The sequence below is a fragment of the Cydia fagiglandana genome, chromosome 19 (assembly GCF_963556715.1).
Source record: "Cydia fagiglandana chromosome 19, ilCydFagi1.1, whole genome shotgun sequence".
Taxonomy (NCBI): domain Eukaryota; kingdom Metazoa; phylum Arthropoda; class Insecta; order Lepidoptera; family Tortricidae; genus Cydia; species Cydia fagiglandana.
The window spans coordinates 10,908,276-10,934,238 of NC_085950.1; the positions used below are offsets into that span (position 1 = coordinate 10,908,276).

Below are 25,963 nucleotides of genomic sequence, written 5' to 3' on the forward strand. Positions count from 1 at the left end.
ATAGACCGGAAAATATCGCGTCGCTTCCGCGTTTCCGTACGCCAGGAATAGATTTTTATATGACATTGCAGGCCTGCGCTTGCGTCATAGACGTCATTAGTACATTATTGCAGAGGCCGGGAAAGGGCAATTCGTGGATGAGTTTCGATTTTGTCGGACGACGCGAAGCGGAGTCCGACAAAGAAGACGAATCCACGAATTGCTGTTCCTGCCGAGGCATATATAGTGCTTTTCTCCAAACATGCGAGGAAATAAGCTAAAATAATTATTATTTAAGCATCAAGCATCACTCAAATCAAACCTTCACATCCAAAATGTCAAAAACAATTTCCCTCTTTAGTTAATTTTTAAAAGTTAAAGGCACAAACTTATTCTGCCATTCAGTACCATTCAATATTCGTTCATTCAATATAATTGCGCAATATAGTTTGTCAAACCAACTTTTCAGTCAGTAAGAACCAGGAAAACTACACCCATCCTTTTCTTTTGGGTGCTAGTACTAGTGTAAGACAAAGATAGTATGATTCTCTTTGTCTATGTTTGAAATGAGAAAGTCCTTTGACAAACTATGTAAGCTTTATGAACACGGATGAGATTTAAAAAAAATATAAAAATAATCTTTGATTTTATTAAGCAGTATTCGCACGATCATACACGTGAAATGATAGCTGATCGGGTCGTGTAGAAGCGGCTCACGGCAATAATAATTGGCTGTTTGCGTTTTTTATTATTAAAAAGTAAAAAACACTACAGTAATAAGTTATTACTGTAGTGTTTTTTTACTTCCCGTCCGCTAGAACAGGACAGCGATAGTTTGATGTTTTTTAGTTAGAGTTTGACATTAACGAAGAACTTCCCGTACTATTTTTGCTACAGTAAGGTGAACATTTCCGAGCATACTGGAGAAAAGTACTTTATTACCAAAATTTTACTTTCAGATTATATTTCACTGCCTTTGCCAGATTACGTATTGGACAGGCATTGACTACCTCGATTTCTAAATGTCTCACTAATACTTTAGGCATTTGGCTACCTTACTAGAAAGTCATGTAATGTAGCTAGTCAACAATGTTCATGTAATTTTGCAATCTTTAAATTTACAAAGATACTAAGAATAAATATCATACGAAAATAAATTTATTTTCAAGTATTTTAGAAAAGGAACCGACTGTCAAATCAACCTGCTACTTGAAGATAAAGAATTTTTGTTAAATTAGATCATCTTTATCTACCTAAGTATCTACTTATCTAAATTCGAGCAAGCGATTTGGAGCAAACACACTTATCGATAGGTGATCATCGCGCGCGCAGATTATGGTAACTACTTCAGTTGAAATGCTTATTCAGAATGTGATCGGAACGGTGAAGGTTTATTGTACATGGAACTTTCATTTCTTAAAAACCCGCAGGAGATTGTAATTAATGTGTGTTGTAATAACTGGCTAATCAAAATTTTGAATTTATACTTCTTTTACACATTATGTATTCCATTGATGTATGTTGTCACTTCAATAAACTAAGTCAACTAACAACATACGTTATCAGCACGAATTTATGTTTTAAATAGATTTACACATTTTAAAACTGCGTATTCTAGTATAAAAAGTGAATCGCCAAGTTTTTACAATATGTGCGTGTATGTTTTGTGAAAATCCGTGAAGATTTAACAGTTCACAAATTTTCCGATATTTTCTGTTGTGACATTGGAACAGCTGTAATCATGTCAAATAATTCTCTTAGTGCAATAAAACCACTTATAAACAGAGAAGGATATTCATCATGGAAGTTCAAAATCCGTATGTACCTCATACATGAATATTTATGGGAGACTGTCATCGGATACCCTGAAGGTAACAATATCTCAGCTGAGAAGAAGTTGCGTAACGATCAAAAGGCGTTATCAAAAATATGTCTCACTGTAGATGGTATGGCTATTACCCATGTAAGGTCATGTAAGACAGCCAAAGAAGCTTGGGATGCCCTGGCGTCCGCTTACGAGGACAAAGGTTTAGGGCGACGTATAAGTCTCGAACGGAAGCTGTACAGGTACTGCCTTGATGATTTTGACTCTAATATAGAGACTTACATAAATGCTATCATGTCAACTGTGCAAGATTTAGCCGATATAGGCAAAACTATAGAAGATGCTTCAATAGCTGCAATTCTTCTTGGAGGCTTAAGTCCTCAATATGCACCTTTAGTAATGGCTTTAGAAAACTCGAATATAGACATTACTGTAGACCTTATTAAGACGAAATTATTGAATGAATTGAATAAGCCAGGCTTAGATAACCCTAGTACTGCCTTTCGATCCCGAATGAACCCGATCAAGCCTCAATCGAATCAAAAGAAGCCGGTAGTCTGTTATGATTGCATGGAGCCAGGACATAAGCGGCCAGATTGTCCCCATAAGAAGGATAAGAAGAGAAAACCCGTTAATCATAAGAATTCTCTATGTGCGCTGAATGTTAACGACGGCTTTCAAGATGATAAATTCTTTATTGATTCTGGTGCGTCCGCACATATGACGTCAAGAGTAGATTGGATGGAAAACGTAAGAGGTTCTTCAACTGGGACCGTGACCATTGCAAATGGTGAAGTATTACCCAGCACAGGCATTGGAGATATTTCTATTACCAGTAGCGGTCACAATACTGATATAAAGAAGATTACGGATGTAGTTTACGTACCGAACTTGAAATCTAATCTTATTTCAGTCAAGAAGGCGGTTGATAAAGGCTTTAGCATAGTTTTTGATAAAACTGGTTGTAACTTTTATGATTCTGATGCTTTTTCCTGTAAAGGTGATGTAATTTTACATGGTTCTGTTTGTGGTGGACTGTATTCTTTAGACTGTACAGTCAACCCACCTCGTCAATTATCCGCATTTGAGACACACTCTGATGTTTCTAGCTTTAAGCTTTGGCATAGACGTTTAGGCCACCTATGCCGCATTGGAATGGATCAGCTAAAGAAGGGTCATGCAGTAGGCGTCGACTACACAGCGGTAGACAAGGAACCATGCATCTCCTGCATTGAAGGTAAGCAAAGTCGAAAACCCTTTAAAAAGGTTTCACACAAAAAGTCAACCTCAGTTTTGGAACTTATTCATTCAGATGTCTGTGGTCCCCTGCCTGAAACTTCATTTCAAGGCAATAAATATATTTTATTTTTTATAGACGATTTTTCTCGTATGACTTTTGTGTTCTTTATTTCTTCAAAAGCTGAAGTAAAGAATAAGTTTTGCATTTTCCAGTTATCAGTGGAGCGGGAAACTGGAGCCAAAATCAAGACACTGAAGAGTGACAATGGAAAAGAATATGTTAATGGTGAATTTTCGAACTACTTACAAAGTCAAGGAATTCGACACCAAACTACAGTTCCGTATAGCCCGCAGCAAAACTCGGTTGCAGAGAGAACGAATCGTTCTATTGTAGAGAAAGCCAGATCAATGCTTTCTGAAAGCTCTCTTTCTCGGGCCTATTGGCAAGATGCTGTGGAGACGGCGGTGTATCTCAAAAATAGATCACCCCATCGTGCTCTCGAAGGGAAGACGGCGTACGAGATGTGGCATGGTAAGATACCAAATTTGTCTCATCTACGCGTTTTTGGATGTAGAGCTTTTATTCAGGTCCCCGAATGTCATCGGAAGAAATTGGACATGAAAGCGTCTGAACACATTTTCGTCGGATATTCAGAAGATCCACGAAGCTATTATTTTAGGGACATTAGATATCCCAGAAAAATTGTGAAAAGCAGAGACGTAACTTTCTTTGAAAACCATTTTCGGGATTTAAAAGGTAAAGATAGTAAGTCTGGTGTTGATTTAGATGAACCAGCACCTATACCTCTTCTCCTAAGTTCAGAAGTGAACTCGTCAAATAGTTCAAATGAACTTACACCTCAGGTGAGTACTGTCACCGATGAAGATCATATTCATCCAGATATTGCACGTGTATCAGAAAATATTGACTCTGACTCTGAAGTTGCAGAACCGTGGCATAACGCTACTAATGAAGTTGAACAAATTGAAAATGATTCTGCACATTCATCAGAAGATGAAGAGTATGATACTGAAGCTGTGGAACCAAGGTATAATTTGAGACCCAGAAATCCTAAACCTGCTGCCAATTGTGTATGCATGCAGTCTTCATCCCTTAAGATGATGAATGAACCTACAAGCTATTCACAGGCTATGAATGCAGAAGATAGAGATATGTGGTATCGAGCTATGCAAGATGAATACCAATCACTCCTTAAGAAAGAAACGTGGGTTCTCGTTAACAGACCAGATAAAAAGGTCATACCTTGCAAATGGGTCTATAAGCTAAAGAAAAATGCACATGGTGACGTAATTAAATATAAAGCAAGGCTTGTAGCCAAAGGCTTTAATCAAACTTATGGTGTTGATTATTCTGAAACTTTCTCTCCAGTCGTTCGTAATTCTTCACTGCGCATGCTTTTCGCGTTGGCTGCTGAAAAAGGTATGAAGATGCATCATTTAGATGTGGACACGGCGTTTTTAAACGGAGATTTGGAGGAGGAGGTGTATATGAGTCAGCCAGAAGGATTTGCTAAACCTGGACAAGAAGGTAAAGTATGCCTACTAAAGCGTTCGCTTTATGGCCTCAAACAAGCACCGAGGGCTTGGTTTAAAAAATTAACCGAAATTTTAAATCGTTTAGGTTTTAAACAAACTCCTTCTGAAGCATGCGTTTATACTAAGAAGGTTGGTACCGAGTCTATAATACTCGCCTTCCATGTCGATGACATTGTCATATTCTATAGAGAAAATAAAACGTTAGACAACGTCATAACTGACTTAAGGAATTATTTTAGCTTAAAAGTACTAGGCCCGTTAAGTTATTATTTAGGTTTGAATATTAGTTGCAAACCTAATGAGATTAAATTATCTCAAGAAACTTACATTAAGGATTTGTTGCGAAAGTTTAATATGTCGGATTGCAAGTCTGCACCTACCCCATTGGACGCAAAGAAGTTGTTGCCGTGTGAAGATGGTAATGTAAACAATTCTTCGTTATATCCTTATCAGCAATTGATTGGGTCACTGATGTTTTTGGCTGTAAATACGAGACCAGATATCGCTCATGCGACATCGTATTTAAGTCAATTTAACACTAAATATGACAAAAGCCATTGGATTGCCGCAAAGCGAGTGTTGCAGTATTTAAAAGGCACTATCGATTTGGGCATTATTTACAGGAAAGGCGGTGGATGTCTACATGGTTATGCAGATGCAGATTGGGCCAACTGTCCTGTAGACCGTCGTTCCTACACAGGATTTTTCTTCACCATGGCCGGTGGCGCCATCTCTTGGGAGAGTAAGAAGCAGTCCACCATTGCCCTTTCATCAAGTGAAGCGGAATTTATGAGCTTGTCGAGTGCGGCGAAGGATGCTGTGTTTCTGAGGCGGTTGATGTTTGAACTTACTGGTAAGTTGACAACTATACCAATTTATAATGATTCACAGTCTGCTCAAAAACTGGCACTGAATCCAGTCCACCATAACAGAACCAAGCACATAGATACCAGATTCTACTTCATACGTGATTTATTAAATGACAATATTGTTAATGTCATTTACACTCCTACTTTGGAGATGTGGGCAGATGTACTAACTAAGCCGTTAGCTCGTACAAAGCATCAGAATTGTGTGAAAGGTATAGGCTTATTTTGATTACGGGGGAGTGTTGTAATAACTGGCTAATCAAAATTTTGAATTTATACTTCTTTTACACATTATGTATTCCATTGATGTATGTTGTCACTTCAATAAACTAAGTCAACTAACAACAATGTGTAACAATGTAGCTTAAAGGATTTTAAGATTTATCGCCATCCTAGAGGTGCCAAATATGTCAGGGGGTTTAGATTAACCAAATAACAATCGCTGGTAGAAAACACTAATCAGTACGAATACAACAACAACAACAATAGAACAACAATAAGACAAGACACAATTAATACCTGTATGAAAATAGCCACTTTACTTTTCGTAGCACCTGTTGTCCCCAAATTCCCATAATACATTTCCCTTTGGCGCTTGCCAACCTACAATGGTCATCAATGACTAGGCCCCTAATGATAACGACGCCTAAGATGAACCTTACCTTTAGATATAGGGATCGTGCGCGTTGGGTCTGCCACCTTGTGGCCTGAATCGGAAACAAATGTGCACATGGACATTGTCATAGCAAGTGCTACCATTTATCGTTTTGGTCGGTACGTTTCCTTGTGCATAGTCGGTTCTGCCATCTCGTGGGCTACATCGGAAACATAAACGACACATTTACACCTCGCGCCAAAAATCTGACGGCTCCTATGCTGTCTCCTATAGTTCATGCACGGGGCCTATATGTAGGTCATATTTGTCAGCGAAAACAACTGACAGGAGCGAATCTATTCCTCAATACCTTACCTCTTATCTAATCGACAAATAATGGTGAATAACAGAATCGTTCGCGGATGTGTGTCAGCCGATATCTGCGCAGACGCCGTCACTTGAGATAGCCTATCGCAGCTACCTGAAATGGCCTGAAAATTGGCTGTTATTACCAAATCATGCAGGTAGCGAGTGACATGTTCGAATTATAAGAAGAAGGGGTATATTTAGTTGATTTAACTTTAATAAACTTTCACAATACAAAACCGATATGGGATAGCCTCTAAAGCAGTACCGAATTTTTGAAAGAAGATGAAGTGAGAAAGAAGATGTGAAAACTTCTTTAGCGGCGCTGTGCACTTAAAACTGTTACAATGTCATTGAGTTTTCAGTTCTGCCGGCACTCCCGGAGTGCAACCCGTTGTTTCTTTTTATAGTTATTCTTAATTCTTAATCGTACTTACGTACTTACGCCGCTTCACCAAATGTCGAAATGTCATTTTCTGAGAGAAAATGCACGAAAACCCAAATCACTAAATACATAATAAATAATTAAGTAATCATTAATACATAATTAAATATCAGGGTTGGTTTGGGGTGGTTAGGTAAGTGAGAGTCAGACCTAAGTTATAATAATGGCACAATTGAGATGATCTGATGATGGACACAGGAGGTGGCTCTAGGAAGTTATAGTATAGCCACAGTGTTTTGGTAAGTATATTAGAACTCAATGAGTATTTGTTGTCTATTTATTTTTAATCGTATGGCAAAAATAGACAGAATATAATTTTTAAGAAAAAAAAACCGACTTCCATGTGGGCCGATGAAAGATTATTGTAGATGGTACACTATGTAGAAAAGGAAGTAAAACCACCCACTTTTCTACTAGCATTTCGCTTCTGTATAATGGCTCCTCTACAGGATGGGCCAACGCCGGCCACTCCAAGGGACGCAGCCATGCGGTAGAATGAGATAGCAATATCACTTGCTCCCTCTAACGCATAAATGCGTCCCTTGGAGTGGCCGGCGTTGGCCCATCGTGAAGAGGAGGCATGAGGGTCGTAGTTCTAGCCTAACCTAACCCACTCCTCAGATAGCAGTTCGGTTCTGTGCGGATCGCAGTTCGAACCTAATCAAACCCACTTTTCAAGTAGCATTTCGTTTCTGTAAGGCTCGCAGTTCTAACCTAACCTAATCCTTGTTCGGTTCTATGAGGATCGCAGTTCAAACCTAACCTAACCCACTTAATGGCGCATTCCGTGCGGTGTACGGGGGTTTAAGCGGGAGGGGCTTAGTAAGATTGGCATCATCGTACTTTATACCTACATTAATTTTATGGTAGGTACGTAATCATAGTTGTTTATTTAGTTAAGGTATCATAGTGGTTTTCTGGGTCCGGGTCCGAGTCCGGGTCCGAGTCCGGGTCCGAGTCCGGGTCCGAGTCCGGGTCCGAGTCCGGGTCCGTGTCCGGGGCCGAGACCGGGTCCGAGTCCGGATCCGAGTCCGGGTCCGAGTCCGGTTCCGAGTCCGGGTCCGAATCCGGATCCGAGTCCAGGTCCGAACCGGATCCGGGTCCGAACCGGATCCGGGTCCGAACCGGATCCGGGTATGAGTCCGAGTCCGGGTCCCAGTCCAAGTCAAAATCGAAATTCGTAATCACCAAACGTGTACCATGCGTCATTTAAGAGTTCTGTTCTGGTCATCATCAGCAGTTCCACTTCATCAAATGCGACAGTTTTTAATGTAAATGCTTGATTTTATGATGTAAATACAAAAATCTCTATACGCATGCCTTTAAGATTTGAGGAGTTCCCTTGATTCCTCATGGATCCCATCATCAGAACTCGAGCTTGACAAAAATGTGGCTTAAAAACTGAACTTGCTTATCAAACATAACGACGAGGACAAATCGCCAACCGTGAACTATGCGTCGTTAAAGAGTTCCGTTCTGATCATCATCAGCAGTTCCACTTCATCAAATGTCACTTTTTTGGGTGTATATGCCTAATTTGTTGATAAAAACCCAAAAATCACTATATGTATGCCTTTAAGATTTGAGGAGTTCCCTCGATTCCTCATGGATCCCATAATCAGAACTGGGTTTTGACAAAAACGGGACCAATCTGTATGCATATACATTCAATCAAAAAAAGAATTTTCAAAATCGATCTAGTAATGACGGAGATATGGAGTAACAAACATAAAAAAAAAAATAAAAAAAAACATACAACCGAATTGATAACCTCCTTTTTTGAGATTTGGAAGTCGGTTAAAAATAGAAACAAATGAAGGCCTATTGAAAGAAAATAACAGTCTTCAACGATAAAAGGTTGAAAAAAATTGTTATCTTTTGGGAAAAATCTAATTTGTAACTTTCAACCAAGCAAACATTTGGTCAATGACGAATCGACATATATTATATATGTAGGTATTATGTAAGTATCTTACCTACCTGTATTGTATCTAAGTACGACCAATGTTTCTTCGGCTTCAAATTAGAATTCTATTCGGAGATAAGATTACCAGGAACTTGTATGCGAGCCGCGTGGAGTGCTCCACAAACATACGGACGAATTATTGAGACATTATCGTGATAACGGGCTAGCCTAGTTCAGAGATAATGTTTAGACGGATTAGGAGATGATTTGGTAGACGATGTTTGTTGAACATTCCGGGTCATCTCGTAAAAGTCAAGATATAGGTACACAAACATGTCTACCGCGTTATAATTTCATTGTTTTTACCTTAAATTCCGACGTTTTAGCTGAGTTACACCAGCTGTGGCCACGGAACCAATCTGAAACGTTGGAATTTAAGGTAAAAACAATGAAATTATATCGCGGTAGACCCGTTTGTGGTAATTAAATATGTGTACAAAACGCGAGAGTTTAAAGTGTTATACAGGGTGATTTCGGGGTCGTGGAGCAAGAGAGCCAGACATCATACAGAATCCAAAGATGAGCCTAATGATGTTGTTAATTATTGTTTATCACCAATAATGATGATTATTTTCCAGATGACAAGTTGGAAAAAACATTTTTGCATACAATTTGGTGACCCTACTCAATGTGACGTCTTGTCGCTTTCCATACAGCGTATGTCAAAAGTCATAGGGTGACCATAATTATTTAGTATAACATTAATTTTACTTGAAAAATAAGAATAATGAAAGTAATTATCTTTTAATCAAATACTACCATATGATAATGTGGATCATTTACAGAGTCAGAAAAAGTGGTTCTGGATCACGACCCAGAAATCACCCTGTATAGGTATTCTTGTTTTTAAAGCATAAATATGGGGGATACTCCAACGTTGTATGTTTTCATACCATGTGTTATGCCTATAGTTGTCGTTTTTCTCGATAGCTCGGAACTGAAATCTCTCGCAGCTCTTGTAACACCATCTCACTGGTCTAACAACTGATCTACTAGTTCGCCGCTAGATCCGCTAGTTCGAATGGCATCTGAGACAGAGTATTCGTATTTGTTCCTTTTTATTCAAAAATATAAATGCACGTTTAGTAAGTACATATTTAAAAATTAAATGGAGCTCTCAAACTACACCAGCACCACAAACTACCTATATTTTTACTACCCTGTATAAAATTTATGAAAATGCTACCTTCACCAGCAGATAGGTATATCCTTTCAGACCAAAATATCTCTCTTCTTGACACCATGCGTCATCGCTCACATAAGAACCCATCGCAAATCCATTATAGACTCCGCACACACCACCTCCCCGTACCCATACAGTATATGACAAGACAGTTTCGAGGAAGCCGACAACCGAGATTTGAATGCAACACATCCTCTCAACCGACCAAACAACTTTGATCTCCCCTTCCCCTCTTCTTCTAAAGATTCCAGTACCGTAAACGGTTGTGAAGAGTTGAGAGAGAGCTCAAGATTTTCTGGTGGGCGTTTTGATAGACCCGCGATCACCGTTACACCTGACCGTGTATTATTTTTGCTTACAGAGCGCTAGTCAAGCACACCAACAGTGTTATAGGGCATTTCTCAGGAGGGCCATTTTTACGTGTCCGGGGCAATAAATGATTGAATTTACTGTTCAATAAATCTGAATTAATTTAGGCACGATCTTCAGCCTATATTCTGTCTGGAACATTATCAAATTATTTATTTATTATTTATATAATACAAGAAAAATAAATTTAAATGCCGAAAATGATGTTCGGTGGGCGTGTCCCGCACCCAGATTTTATGAAACAAAAAATTATTACTCAAGATGGGGTATTAGATCCGAGTTATTATGGGTATTCACGCATAAGGTATTAGTTAGCCAATCTTATTCTCTATATCAAAATAATGTGTCTGCTCAACACATTGAATAAACCCAAATTTACGATGTGTCCCGGGCTAGTGACTGATATCGGTGTAATTTGCAAAACATGTCGGTACTCCTTCAAAGTTGTAGACCAGGAACTCAGTGTCTCAAACATAGTATGATTTAGTTGTGCCTTAACCGTTGAATAAAATAGGGGTACAGTCACAGTAGAATAAAGTGATTTTTTAAACGTTTCTCCGTCCTTCGGTGGGTTTGGTCCTATGTTTTTTTGAGATCGGTGGTGCAATTTACTCCGAAAGTTTTAGTGCAATTATAGTTATGCAAGTGATTAAGAAATCCTCGGAAGTACGTAAATCCATCATTATTACATCTCCTCTGCATCATTCGTGCTATTTCTGTAATTGTTAAAAAGCGATTAAATTTGATATCGCTGGTGTTGATTTCCTTGGTTTCGGTGGATTTTTTGACCACCGATATCAAAAAAGTGATCACTGAATTCAAATCCTGCTTTGTTAACTAGTTTGTTGTACTAATTTATCACATCTAAAAAGTGAAATATACGTTGTATAAACATAAAATTATGTTTGTAAGTAAATTAAGTCATAGTAGATACACAAAATCACTAGTTTACTATGAGTAGTTTTTTTTAAACCAGACGTGTAGACCCAATGTTTGTTTCTCTGTCTTGATATTCTTTTCAAACCAATTAAGTAAATTATGTTAATTGTCCTCTGTATCACCTGAGGCCCTACACCTTGATACCTTTAAACGTATCAGCCATGTTAAATGAATGTAGTCAATTAGATCCCACTTCTTTTAAAATAACTTGTGTATGTAAGTACTATGCAAGGTGCACCCAAGGGACAGAGCAAATTCTAATGTCGAGATCTCTTCAAAGGCACTGAGCGTACCTACTAATCGATATTTCTAAAGGATAGCCATAGACACAAATTGAACATAGCAAATGTTTTAACAATCCTCAATGTCTTATGTCTTTATGTCTAAATATAGGAGGCACAATTTAGCTCAAGTGTTTGAGGGTGCTGGAGATCATAATTCATTGGTAATTAGATCTTCAAGCATTACTCGACCACTTCAAATATTATAATTTTAAATTGGTGGAGTTCACGATTTAAAACTCTGTTATTAAAAAATACTTGTTTTCCGTATTGCATCACATTGCTTTATAAGTAGTTAAGTACACTAAATATTTTTTGAGCATTGAATACCACTCAAAAGTGTATTGTTTATCGGGTGCAGGTAACATAAGTTTCTTTTTGATGCGTGTGCGGTCGGATTTCGTGAAACAAACATCTTCTCCTTTATGGCTATAATAATGCAATGAATATTTGATTATAATGTGCGAATTTGTGGTCGACATGTCTGAAACTCGTTCCAGGACCATACATCACCCTGTTATATCTGGACAGTCATATAGTGTGGGATATCTTCTAGACATGTTAATTTACAAGCCGTAATTTGGTTATTTTAAAATCTTAAGTCTATAGCTAGTGAATTTATGTAAGCTTTCGAGATCATTAGCCTTGTTACATCGCTTATCATCGAATAGGAATGAAAAATATGATTAAAATGTAATATAATTGAGATATAAAATTGTAATGTGATTTTTGTGTAAGCATTATTGAATTCGGTGACGTAAATTGATTTCAGTGCCTGCACATGATTTCGGTGTTTTTTAAATCTCAAATATCTTAAAAACTATAAGGTTCTAATGGAGGCCTCCACTACCAATATTTTTTATATTAAGGGTAGATTTTAGGAAATAAAGTCGCATATCATATAAGTTTAAAAAAAAATTTGGCACCGAAGTCAGGCACCGAAGGTCATCTCTGAGAATCGCCCTATACTGACTTCAATATGTATGAAAACTATATGATATTCAGATAGCGGTTTAAACCGGTCAGTTTAGCGATTAATTCGGTAGGTGGTTGTAATATCAGCCTGATCGAATGCTATGAATGAACGCTCCATTCACTGTTTCAAAGAAATCGGGGATCGGCGTCGTGTAGATTCCATTGATCGATTTAGTTCGATGTGATCGTCATAGTTTTTCACGGTTATCCTAAAGATTAAACAATTTCAAAGGTGTTGCAACGATAGATATGGGCATCACAAAGTTTCTAATCCTAAAATAGCCGACTTTCTCATCAATATGTGTGCCGCATCTTGGGGCAAGGCTCGCGTCTTCCGCTTTTTTCAGTTGCATCCTCTAACTTATCTTAACGCTTTCCCAGTTGCATCCTAAGTAAACTGGGGTCCACTTTAATAACCTAATGCTCAATGTTTTCATTCACATCGTGAGGAAACCGGACTAATCCCAAAAAGGCCTAGTTTTCCCTCTGGGATTCAGTTGTCAAGCGGTCCCCAGGCTCCCATGAGCCGTGGCAAAATGCCGGGATAACGCAAATATGAAGAAGATGATAATGTTTTCTTTCACCGAACAGTAACTAAGCCGGGATTCGAACCCACTATTTCCATTTTGAAGTCAAACGCTATGATGATTTTTTTTCTTTTTGTTTGATTCGAAAACAGGGGATTTTTTCACATTTATTATTATAACTTATTGCTTGAAAATGGCACATAAGCTTCTAATCCTAAAGTAGCTGTTTTTGATTACCATTTCCATCAGTATGGGCGCCACATCTCGGGGCAATGCTCGCCGCTTCCGCACTTTTGGTTTTTTCTTCCTTTCCACGAAGATCTGTATTTGCATATGCTTATGCTGGGATAAAAGGCATGTTTAGAATAATGAAAAACAGAACATCACCTTAGAGGTAAACGTACTAGTGCTCGACATGCTAATGCCCAATAGATGACACCTTGTTGTCACCTCTATTGATAATGACTTAAGTTTCAAGATGACATGTACTGAGACCGCGTCGAGCACCAGTACGTTTACCTTCCAATAGTTATTTGTGTAAAGAGAGTAGGTTTTACTAGCAGTGCTGAAATTGCTCTGCACAATGGGGAAGGTAAAATTGACAATTTGATTTTATATCGCATATCACATTGTCAAATTCTTCACAATTAGTGCCATGCCTTATGGGAAACGGTCTCAGAGATAGTTCAGAGCCGGAAACCGCTACCAACTTTTAGTATGTTGTTGGGCATGGCATTGGGTCTCCAAAACTGCCGGGAGACGGCGGCGCCGGCCATCTACTTCAGCGGAATGACGTCATCAAAATGACTCCCGCTTCGTTGCGAATATTGGATACTGCACCCAAACTATGCATAGCACATACACGTGTGGGATATTAAATGAAAGCCAATTAAATAAACTTTATTTTATTTATACAAAGTGTACCAAAATATGCAACAGTTTAAGAGAAATTTACAAATAAATAAAAATTACGTAAAAAAATATTCGATTATTTGGGTTTTACAACCAAACCAAAAGTCGGACGATAAAGCAATGTACTACAACATTAAAGATGACGTCTCAAGCCATACACTGATATCAATAAAATCAAAATTGGACCAAATATGTGGAAATTATGCATCAAAATGTAGATATTTGCCCATACAAATGCATAAAAGTTAAAAAAATCCAAATTGGTCATTTTCAGGATAATCCGCATAAGCTTCTAGTATGTTATTAGCAATATGACCTGGATTCTAAAACTGCCGGGAGACCATCTCTGTTGTTCCTCAGTTACAAATAATGATGTCATATAAATAATCACTGCCGAATTTCGCAAAATGTAAATTATAGCTATACCACGAGTCTCACATACACATGTGTTACATGTAATGAAAGGTTATTAAATGTATTATGATTCACCTAAACATTGTTTGTAAAAAAAATGTACGGTTTCAGAGCTAGAAACAACGAAATACCACTTTTTATGGAAAAAGTAGATATGTATCAATTTTATAGCTAAACTAAAATCGTCAAAAAAAATTTGCGTATAATATTTGAAAAACCAGTTATTCAACTATATATCACAATTTAAATTTTACATTTCCGACAAAAACTGTGGAAGTTCTGGAAAAAAAACTAAAGCGCCCCAACAATTCTACCTTAATGCGCTCATATTATGCAAAGAATAGTTCTAATTATCGAGTATTAAATGGATGAACATTACATAAAATACATGAAAACGACATTTTCGAATGGAACCATAATTAAAAAAATAATAATTTACTAGATAAGTAAGCAAAATACTGTTTCTTTAAGTACCTAATCTCCTCCTTTCAAAGTCGGTTAAAATGTAGCTTTTGTGACCTGGGCTACAAAGACAAATAAATTGACACCTATTTTATCAAAATCAGTTCAGTAGTTTCATGCAAACGGTACCTACACATGCACGCATAGATAGCAAATTCTGCCGTAGTCGGACAAAAAATTAAAATTCAATAATTAGACCTTTACTATTATGGCCTGGCGTGGCTTGGCATCTAACGATGAAACCCTCAGGCCGTAGATGTTAGCAGACCAGAGGGGTGACCTGTATTTCGGAGGATCAGAGGGAAAATTCTGCCAGCCTTCTCAGCTCAGCCTTGAAACCCTTGCACCACTCAAGATTCCACTTTTATAAGAATACCCAACTGGCGCGAAGTGGCGCAGAATAGGGCAGAGTGACGCTCTTTTGTGTCAGAGGTCAAGATCCTCTTTGGGTCACTGAGCCAGTGATGTACGTATGTATGTATGTATAAGGCTAATCGAGGCTTAAATATATAATTATGTATTTTTTACATGAAACAACTGAACTGATTTTGATAAATGAGGTGTCAATTTATTTGTCTTTGTAGCCCAGGTCACAAAAGCCACATTTTAACCGACTTTGAAAGGAGGAGATTAGGTACTTAAAGAAACAGTATTTTGCTTACTTATCAAGTAAATTATTATTTTTTTAATTATGGTTCCATTCGAAAATGTCGTTTTCATGTATTTTATGTAACGTTCATTCATTTAATACTCGATGATTAGAACTATTCTTTGCATAATATGAGCGCATTAAGGTAGAATTGTTGGGGCGCTTTAGTTTTTTTTCCAGAACTTCCACAGTTTTTGTCGGAAATGTAAAATTTAAATTGTGATATATAGTTGAATAACTGGGTTTTTAAATATTATACGCAACATTTTATTGACGATTTTAGTTTAGCTATAAAATTGATACATATCTACTTATTCCATAAAAAGTGGTATTTCTTTGTTTCTAGCTCTTAAACCGTACATTTTTTTTACAAACAATGTTTAGGTGAATCATACTAAATTTAATAACCTTTCATTACATGTAACACACATGTATGTGTGACTCATAGTATAGTAGCTCAATAGTGGGACCGGATTTTTGCACTATAAGTTTTGATAATTCTAAAGTTGAAAAAGTGATACTTATCTGATATGGGACATATTTTTAAGCATATTTGCAATATATGATGAAAAGTTAGAACGAGCGTTAGATATAAATTAGGTATTTATATATTTTTAGTAATGATTTTTTAATATTGAATTAAAGTGCAATGTTTAAGTTCCATTGTTTATAATATGTATGACGCTTTATAATGTAAAATTATTAGAAATTTTTTTAACGTGCTTCTTTGTCAAACTACAAATTAGCTTATTATTTTGTTGATATTGAATTAAAGTTTAATAAATCCACAACAACATATCTCATTTTTTAAGTTAATAGGCACGCTAAAAAGCTAGAAGAATAAGATATATGCTCTAGAATTAATATGCGTTTTTTGTCCTATAAGATCCAATATTGAATTAGAGTCTGTAAAAATAAGTCTATTACTATAAAATAATATACGCAGCCATATTATGGAAAGTAAGAAATTTCTGCGTGTAGCTTGCATTGTAATAGTAAAATCTAGTTAAAAAGGCGCGAAATTCATACATACGTCGCGCTGGTTCGTCAGTCGCCGGCGCGGCGCTCGAGAGCCTATCATAGCCTACCTATACTTCGCCCCTCGCCCCACCTCCCGCTCAGTAACACTGTCTGTCTTTTCTTATCATTCATTTGTTTGTTTACCGTGCACATATATAAATTAGATGCGGACATTACGTGAAATTAAAATATCTTATTACGTAAAAATACCTACAGCTGGTCAATCAGATCTTGGCAGTAGAAAGAGGCGGCAAATTTGAAAAATGTAGGTGCGAAGGGATATCGTCCCATAGAAAATTTGTGTTTCGCGCCTTTTTTTTGTGACAAGATTTGCTTGACCAGCTATATTTCATTATCTTGACTAATATTGTAATAAAAATGTACAAAATATTCACAACTATTTTTTACTATACATAGTTTGTCAAAGGAAAGTCTCATTTCAAACATAGACAGAGAGAATCATCATACTATCTTTGACTTACACTAGTACTAGCACCCAAAAGAAAAGGATGAATATAGTTTTTTTGTTTTTATTTACTGACAAATGGTTTGACCAACTATACCTATTTCTGGTTCCTATTGTCATGTCCTGTCCTATTCAAGGTCAATATCATAATATGTATATTATAAACCAACTGCTCAATATTACACGGTATACATCCTGAATATACAATAAGGTAAGTGAGGCCACTTACCTTATTGTATATTCCGTGTGGGCCGTATATGCCTATATAGATAGAGCCCACCTTAAATTAAAATGTTTTTTTTTGGTCTTTTGTCAAATTAAAATGGTTTTTTGTCAAAGGAATGTCTCATTTCAAACATAGACAGAGAGAATCATCATACTATCTTTGACTTACACTAGTACTAGCACCCAAAAGAAAAGGATGAATATAGTTTTTTTGTTTTTATTTACTGACAAATGGTTTGACCAACTATACCTATTTCTGGTTCCTATTGTCATGTCCTGTCCTATTCAAGGTCAATATCATAATATGTATATTATAAACCAACTGCTCAATATTACACGGTATACATCCTGAATATACAATAAGGTAAGTGAGGCCACTTACCTTATTGTATATTCCGTGTGGGCCGTATATGCCTATATAGATAGAGCCCACCTTAAATTAAAATGGTTTTTTTTAATAAACAGGATATGAAGTATGAAAAACTCACTCAAATAGGTTTCTCATTTATTTAAGTTTCTTCATTATACCAAAATAGTTATAAAAATATTACGATACTCTTGGAAAATATACCTTAAAAGTCCTATTATGGGCCTTATTGAACACTAGCAGTGTATTACTTAATCCCGCAAAAAATAATCATTTCGACAGTAGGTAATAACAGATTTTATTGTTTTTAACTTAAGAGTTATACATATACAAATAACAATATTTGATACTTCATAACAGGAGGATTTATTTATAATAAGTGAAAATAATTATTTTGGGCCTTAATAACTAAAGATATAAAAATTGTCTAGTTTACGCGAAAATAGTAGGTAACTAAACATAAATCTTTATTACTTACAGTAGTATCATCTTTTAACATCTGGGGGCACGGCAGACGAGCAAAGCATAAGGGCACTATCTACCTTTTCTCGAAGCGCTTCGTCGTGTTTTGGAACCCTCATAACTTGGGGTTGGATTATACCAGATAAACAAAGTTCTCGGACTTATTAAGCATATCAATTGCATAGCTCTTATACTTTAGATTTTATTCATATCTAAAAACTTCGATTTCGTCACTGACTCACTCACTTGATGATCATCAATACCGGGTACTTCCTGAAGTCCTCTAAGAAGCTGAAATTTGGTATGTAAGATAGTTTTAGTACACAAACAACAAATAAATTCAAAAACTTGAAATTAATTTTTTATCCCTAAGGGGATGAACAGGGGGTTTAATTTTGTATGGGGAATCAATAATCGCTGAACCGATTTAGTTGAAATTTGGTATGTAGATAGGTATTGTTATGGGGAAGGATATAGAATAGATTTCAACCTCAAAGTTTACCCTTACGGGGTGAAGGCAGATTTCAACCCCAAAGTTTACCCTTATGGGGTGAAGGGTTTATATAGGGAATCAGTAAGAAGTACATTGTGTAACAGATGCCCCCAGATACTTATTTCAGGATTTTTAATAGTAAATCACCCCCAACCCTTTAAATTAGGGCATGGAAGATTGTCATAAGCATCTTACAAAAAGAAGTGAAATCCCACTAAAAACATTTTGATGTAAAATGTTGCCCAAACGAAACCACTGTCAAAAAGTTATCAGATCTCTTGCCAAGCTTCTAACTCTACAAGCCCTCTAACTTTACTAGCTCTACACCAAAAGTATGTGGCTTGGTCGTTTCGTTTCTACAAGAACTATTGTAAGTATAATACAAAAACCGCCCAAATGCGAGTCGGACTCGCGTTCCAAGGGTTCCGTACATTACACAATTTTAACAATATATTTTTTTTTTAGAGAAAAGTGAGTAAAATGTCTTTAAAAAACCCGTAGGGATCGGAAAACTAGGTACTTAAGTCCGACTCACGCTTGACTGCACATTTCTAATAGGTTTTTCTGGCATCTATAGGAAAAGAGCTAATATGTGTATTTTTTTCATAATTTTAGACCCAGTAGTTTCGGAGATAAGGGGGGGGAATGGTCATTTTTTGCGTATTTTCTTAAATAACTTCTAAACTATTTATTTTAAAATTATTAAAAAAAATATCTGAGGTTCTCACAATGAGCCCCTGAATTTGATATATAACAAGATATAGTGTTTTTTTCTTCTATTTATCATTCATCTCAAAAGTGACCCCTTTATTTGAATTTCTATTATTTACTTTACATGTATGTTCTTGGGTTATAGACTTACATGTGTATACCAAATTTCAACTTATTGGTGCAGTAGTTACGGAGCAAATAGGCTGTGACAGACGGACAGCCAGACACACGAGTGATCCTATAAGGGTTCAGTATTTTTCCTTTTGAGGTACGGAACCCTAAAAATAATGAATTTAATAAATTTTTCACCTTATGCCCATGTGGCGGTAGCGAAACAGCCAAGCCACATATTTTGACTAAGGTGTAGAGTTAGTGAAGTTAGGGCTTGTAGAGTTTGAAGCTTGGCTCGACAAGAGATCTGACAACTTTTTGACAGTGCGAGTCTTATGGTTTCGTCTTAGCAACAATTTACATGAAAATGTGTTTGGTGGGATAATTTTTTACAGTATAAATATTTATTCGTATCAAATAAGTATTATCTTTTAACATAATTTTGACAGTACATCTGGTGCTACATTACGACACCGGTGCTATAATAAGCACATTAAAACACTCCCTTTGGCCGTGTGTTAAAATTTGTCACTCGTTGCAAAATATCTATTTTTCGCACTTCTATCGTAAATACCTACCTATGTATTAACAAAAAAAGTCACTTGTAAATAGTTACTGCCTTTAAAAAGTATAAGTGCCTCAATGTTATTAGACTTTTTGATTCTATAAACGTCTTTAGGTCAATAAAGCAAGTGATAAATTATTAGAGTTAGACCAAGAAAAGTCTGCAGCAATTTTGACAGCCCACGCAGTGCAAGTGTTATTTATAAGTCATAATTTTATAGAAGTTTCTTCAAATCGACCTTATTAATAAGAGATTAAAAATATTCAAAATTATCTTAAAATATTTTAATCTTATATTTCATCTCATACTTACGCTCAATAAGGCCCGGGACTGGACCTTTTTACCTGCACTGACAGTGGGCCTTCTTAGCAACAAGTACAAATTCAGAATAATTGGGAATAATAGGGAGCAACTGTTATTTTTGAATGCTGGGCCTTGTTACCCGCCGAGCCTCATATGCCTGCACTTCACCTACCTTATTTGTTTTACAAGGGGAAAAGTTGTTGATTAACCGCTCGTGCTAATATTGATACCCAAACAAGCGAAACATTTTTTTTTATTAAATAGAAGGCAAACGAGCAGACGGATCACCTGGTGGTTAGCGATTACCGCCGCCCATGGACACCCGCAACACCAGAAGGGTTGCAAGCGCGTTGCCGACGCGCGTTTAAGATGGGGGTCTTTTAAGGTTTGAAGGTCGTATCGGACAGTTCATTCCACAGTTTGGCTGTGCGAGGCAGGAAGTACATTCACAAATTCAAACATTCTAAAATTGAAGCACGAGCGTAGCGAGTGGTTCGTAAAATTGAACCTTGAGCGTAGTGAAGGTTTCGAGGGACGAAGGTTAAATAAAATTTTCATCACATCAGCTCGTAAAGGCCCTCTTGATTGTTCCAAACGGATAAGAAAAGTGGCATTTAATTTGATGCAAATTTTGAGTTGTTTCCGTAGGTAAATTGGATCAGTTGGTTGGTAATATTGACTTTAAAATGATAAATATCGTTAGTTTGAAATTGATTTTATGATAAAGTAAATATTATCGGAGATGATCGCTCTTAAAAAATATATGGCGCTAGTCATTTATAATCTAAAAGCGCCAAATTACGCAAAATTGTATTGAAATGACACCTGTGTATTGAATTTGAAGAATACTTTAACAAGGGTAGTTATCTGTATGACAATGCACCTAAATTAATTTTCAAATGTATCTATTATTTCTATACTTGACACGATAACGAATTCTACGTAAACGAAACCGCGGGCAATCCCTAGTACATATAGAAATAAATAAGGAAAGGTAAGTTTCCATTAGTGTACTGTGTAAAATAACTGTTTACCATTGATAATAATTTTATAAACGCTTTGCGTATTTTTAAGGTCACCGCGCTAACCGCTAGCCCGCGACCGTCGATCGCTGCCTCCTGCCCCGGCGCACAGCGCGGCGCGCGAAAACGCCGCGCGTTTGAAATGTAACTTAATATAAGCTCGGAATGCATACTTACGTATCAGTATTTAGTGTCGCCGTGATTTTATATTTCTAATCTTTTGTGTGAGAAGTAAGATCTTTATTATGACCGTGTAGTATTAACTCTACAAACTTTAATTCAATATTGGCTATACTGCTTAACCAGAAATCAATATCTAGACAAGCACATTGTCTACATTTCTAACTTTTTACATGTATACTAAGTTGATAGGTAATATCGTAATTTTGCAATATCAGCTACTCTAATTCTGTATTTACATAATAATTCGTGTTTTTACGTTCACCAGAAAGCAGCTGTTCCAGATTTCTAAAAACCGAATATTGTGAATAAATTAAAGTGTTATTGAATATGTTAAAGTTTTTTGTAACTTTAATTTTATATTTACATAGTTATTTAGCAAAAATTGAAATATTTAAATATGGCCGAACGCTCCACCTAGAATTTTCTAACTTTTTACATGAATGTTATTTAACATGCTTACAATAACATATCAAAAAAGAAAAAACTTTAATGTTATCAAAACCCATTTTTGTTCCACCGCTGGTCTATAGCTATAATTTACATTTTACGAAATTCGGCGGTGATTATTTGTAAGACGTCATTATTCGTGACTGGGGGACAATAAAGATGGTCTCCCGGCAGTTTTAGGACCCAGGTCATATTGCTAATAACATACTAGAAGCTTACGCGGATTATCCTGAAAATGACCAATTTGGATTTTTTTAACTTTAATGCATTTGTATGGGCAAATATCTACATTTTGATGCATAATTTCCACAAATTTGGCCCAATTTTGACTTGATTGATATCAACGTATGGCGTCAGACGTCGTCTTTAATTTTGTAGTACATTGCTTTAACGTCCGACTTTTGGTTTGGTTGTAAAACCCAAATAATTGAATATTATTTTACATAATTTTGATTCTTTTGCAAATGGCTCTTAAACGGCTGAATATTTTGATACACACTGTATAAATGAAATATAGCATATTTAACTGGCTTTCATTCAATACCCCACACAATTATGTGCCATGCATAGTTTGGGTAAAATATGCAATATTCGCAACGAAACGGGAGTCATTTTGATGACGTCATTCCGCTGAAGTAGATGGCCGGCGCCGCTGTCTCCCGGCAGTTTTGGAGACCCAATGCCATGCCCAACAAGATACTAAAAGTTGGTAGGGGTTTCCGGCTCTGAACTATATTCCCATAAGGCATATGACTAAATGAAGCAACATGGTTGAGACCGCCATCTACAATTAGCTTTAACCCCAATGCAATTCTAAAATATGTTTGACCCTGATACAAGCGTCCATAGGCTACGTTAATCAATTCAGTCACTGTGGTAGCGTGGTACTTTCTGCGGTCGCTCTCATGACTGAGGATCGTGGTCATCGGTGGATGTGGATGCTCCACACCTGGTTTTTATGATCTGCCTCCAACGATGCCTGTTCATCGCGTCTCTGACGAGCGAGCAAAAGTTGGTTGAGCCCTTTTAAATTAGGCTCCATCTAGTTGGAGACCGTCGGCGTGGTTCAAATAAAGTATAACGGTTCATGCACGCTGACAGATAATCCGTTGATATTGACTGCTCTTAAACATGATAAGCTGATAAGAGATGTATCACACGTTGTGTAGAATCAATATTGGCTGGAGATTTATGTTCCCAGGACTGTTTATTCGACATTTACCAGTTCCTTCACCATGAGTGTTTTGCGCCAACTCAATCTTGTCAGGCTTTCAAATAATTTAATCGATATTAAAACCATAACCCATAGTGGGACGACCGACTGGTAGCCGTCCAGTGGGTCGGCCCAGGTATCGCTGGGAAGACAGTGTGGCGGCGGATCTGCTTCAGCTTCGCGTCAGTAACTGGCAGGAAGTTGCGCAGGATCGGGACAGGTGGCACGCTCTCGTTTCGGAGGCCAAGATTCTCTTTGGATCGCTGAGCCAAAATAGTTAGTTAGTTAAAACCATAATGTTCGACCGTCTAAAATGTAAAATAATAAACCTTGGACAAGTAAGTCCCAAAATTTCCATACATTTTCTGTTTCTTCATACAGTCTATGAAAAATGGCAATAGAATGGAAATGAAAAAAGCGGTCAAGTGCGAGTCGGACTCGCCCATGAAGGGTTCCGTAGCAGCGAGTAACAATAAAATTGCGGTTTACGATTTATGACGTATTAAAAAAAAACTACTTACTAGATCTCGTTCGAACCAATTTTAGAAAAAAAAAATACTAGAAACCTCAATATCATTTTTGAAGACCTATCCTTATCTATATACCCCACACGTATGGGTTTGATGAAAAAATTATTTGAGTTTCAGTTCTAAGTATGGGGAACCCCCAAAATTTAATGATTTTTTTTTCTATAATTGTGTGAAAATCTTAATGCGGTTCACATAATAATACATCTACTTACCAAGTTTCAACAGTATAGTTCTTATATTTTCGGAAAAAAGTGGCTGTGACATACGGACGGACAGACAGACAGACAGACATGACGAATCCATAAGAGTTAAATTTTTTGCCATTTGGCTACGGAACCCTAAAAATTGTTATTTAATATAGGTACCTATAAAACTTTTTATAAAATGACCCAGCTGCAAAGTAGTATTTTGCGTCGATAAAGCTGCGTCATTTTTTTTGCGTCCAGATGCATACTTCAATTATTATTAAATTTCGTCGAATAGAGCGAATAATGTACTGCTGGAGATAATAATCGGAAATTTAGTCTGTTTGAGAAACAGAAAACGCTGAAAAATATAGATAATACTCCTAAAAATACGTGTGATACCTCATTAGATTCGTAATGAATATCCCATCAAAAACATAAATGTAAAAAAGGAGAGCCAAGTTCAATACAAAAATTATGCTTGGCTGTGGGGCTCGCCGCAAAAAGAATGGAGATCTAAATGAGTGCCACTGCCAAGTTCTATGCAAAATCCAAATATGTATTTATAGGAACAAAATAACATTATACAAGTATTAAACTCTATTTCTTTGCTTTATTGGATACCTATAACAATTGCTGTTATTTAAAAAAATGTGAGATCTTAAAGTAGGTTAGATTTGACTTGGCCAGTTTTCATTATATCAATCATTTTATATATATTGTAATTCTGATAAAACCTGGCCAAGCCAAATCTAACCTACTTTAAGATCTCACATTTTTTTAAATAACAGCAATTGTTATAGGTATCCAATAAAGCAAAGAAATAGAGTTTAATACTTGTTTATAATGTTATTTTGTTCCTATAAATACATATTTGGATTTTGCATAGAACTTGGCAGTGGCACTCATTTAGATCTCCATTCTTTTTGCGGCGAGCCCCACAGCCAAGCATAATTTTTGTATTGAACTTGGCTCTCCTTTTTTACATTTATGTTTTTGATGGGATATCAATACTTTTTGTAAAGAAAACTAGGCAGGTATTGAGATTTAATGTTTTTTCTTGTGTTCCGCTGTATGGTTTTTACTTCTGTTCTTTGTATAATTATGTGGTGCCGCGCGCCGCCGACGACACACCGTTGGCCGGTTGTTTAGAGCGTATTACAAGATTTTTGTATGGGGACACCACTTATTTTTTGACTAAACTTTATTTTAATATAGCAAATATAATAATACATATATTGGGGTAGTTTCAAATATCTGCTTGTAACGGTTCCAACGCTACAATAAAAAATATTTTTTTGTATGGGGACCCCCCTATTTTTTAACTTTTTTTTATTTTTAGATTTTTTCCTACGCTTACACACAATAACCGAGCTGGATTCCAAATTTCATCCTTCTAGGTCATCTGGAAGTAGGTTAGGTTTAGGTACTTATATGTCAGTCCCAATAAAAAATGTTTTTTTCGTATGGGGACCCCCCCTATTTTTGAACTTTATTTTCTTTTTAGATTTTTTCCTACGGTTACACACAATAACCGAGCTGGATTCCAAATTTCATCCTTCTAGGTCATCTGGAAGTAGGTTAGGTTTAGGTACTTATATGTCAGTCCCAATAAAAAATGGTATTTTGTATGGGGACCCCCCCCCTATTTTTAAACTTTATTTTATTTTTAGATTTTTTCCTACGGTTACACACAATAACCGAGCTGGATTCCAAATTTCATCCTTCTAGGTCATCTGGAAGTAGGTTAGGTTTAGGTACTTATATGTCAGTCCCAATAAAAAATGGTTTTTTTGTATGGGGACCCCCCCTATTTTTTAACCTTATTTTATTTTTAGATTTTTTCCTACGGTTACACACAATAACCAAGCTGGATTCCAAATTTCATCCTTCTAGGTCATCTGGAAGTAGGTTAGGTTTAGGTACTATAAGTCATAAGTCAGTCTTAAAATTTACGACTTTTTGACCTTCATACCTTTATAACCGTTTGAGCTAGCTTCATGAAATTTGGGCTTCTAGATATCCTTATGGATATAATTAAACACACGTAGTTTTATGTGTTTACGTCAAAGATGTTTTGAGTTATAGAAGTGTCAAAAGTGGCACCA

General features: G+C 36.5%; 1 long non-coding RNA gene across 1 annotated transcript in view; it reads right to left on the minus strand.

The window, feature by feature from the left end:
* The window catches only part of LOC134673802 (uncharacterized), a 253,073-nt gene extending 229,386 nt beyond the window's left edge, over nucleotides 1-23,687 (minus strand). Inside the window, exon 1 of the long non-coding RNA XR_010099508.1 lies at nucleotides 23,630-23,687. This is a non-coding gene — a long non-coding RNA (uncharacterized LOC134673802). The remainder of the gene's footprint in view (nucleotides 1-23,629) is intronic.
* Nucleotides 23,688-25,963: the final 2,276 nt, after the last annotated feature.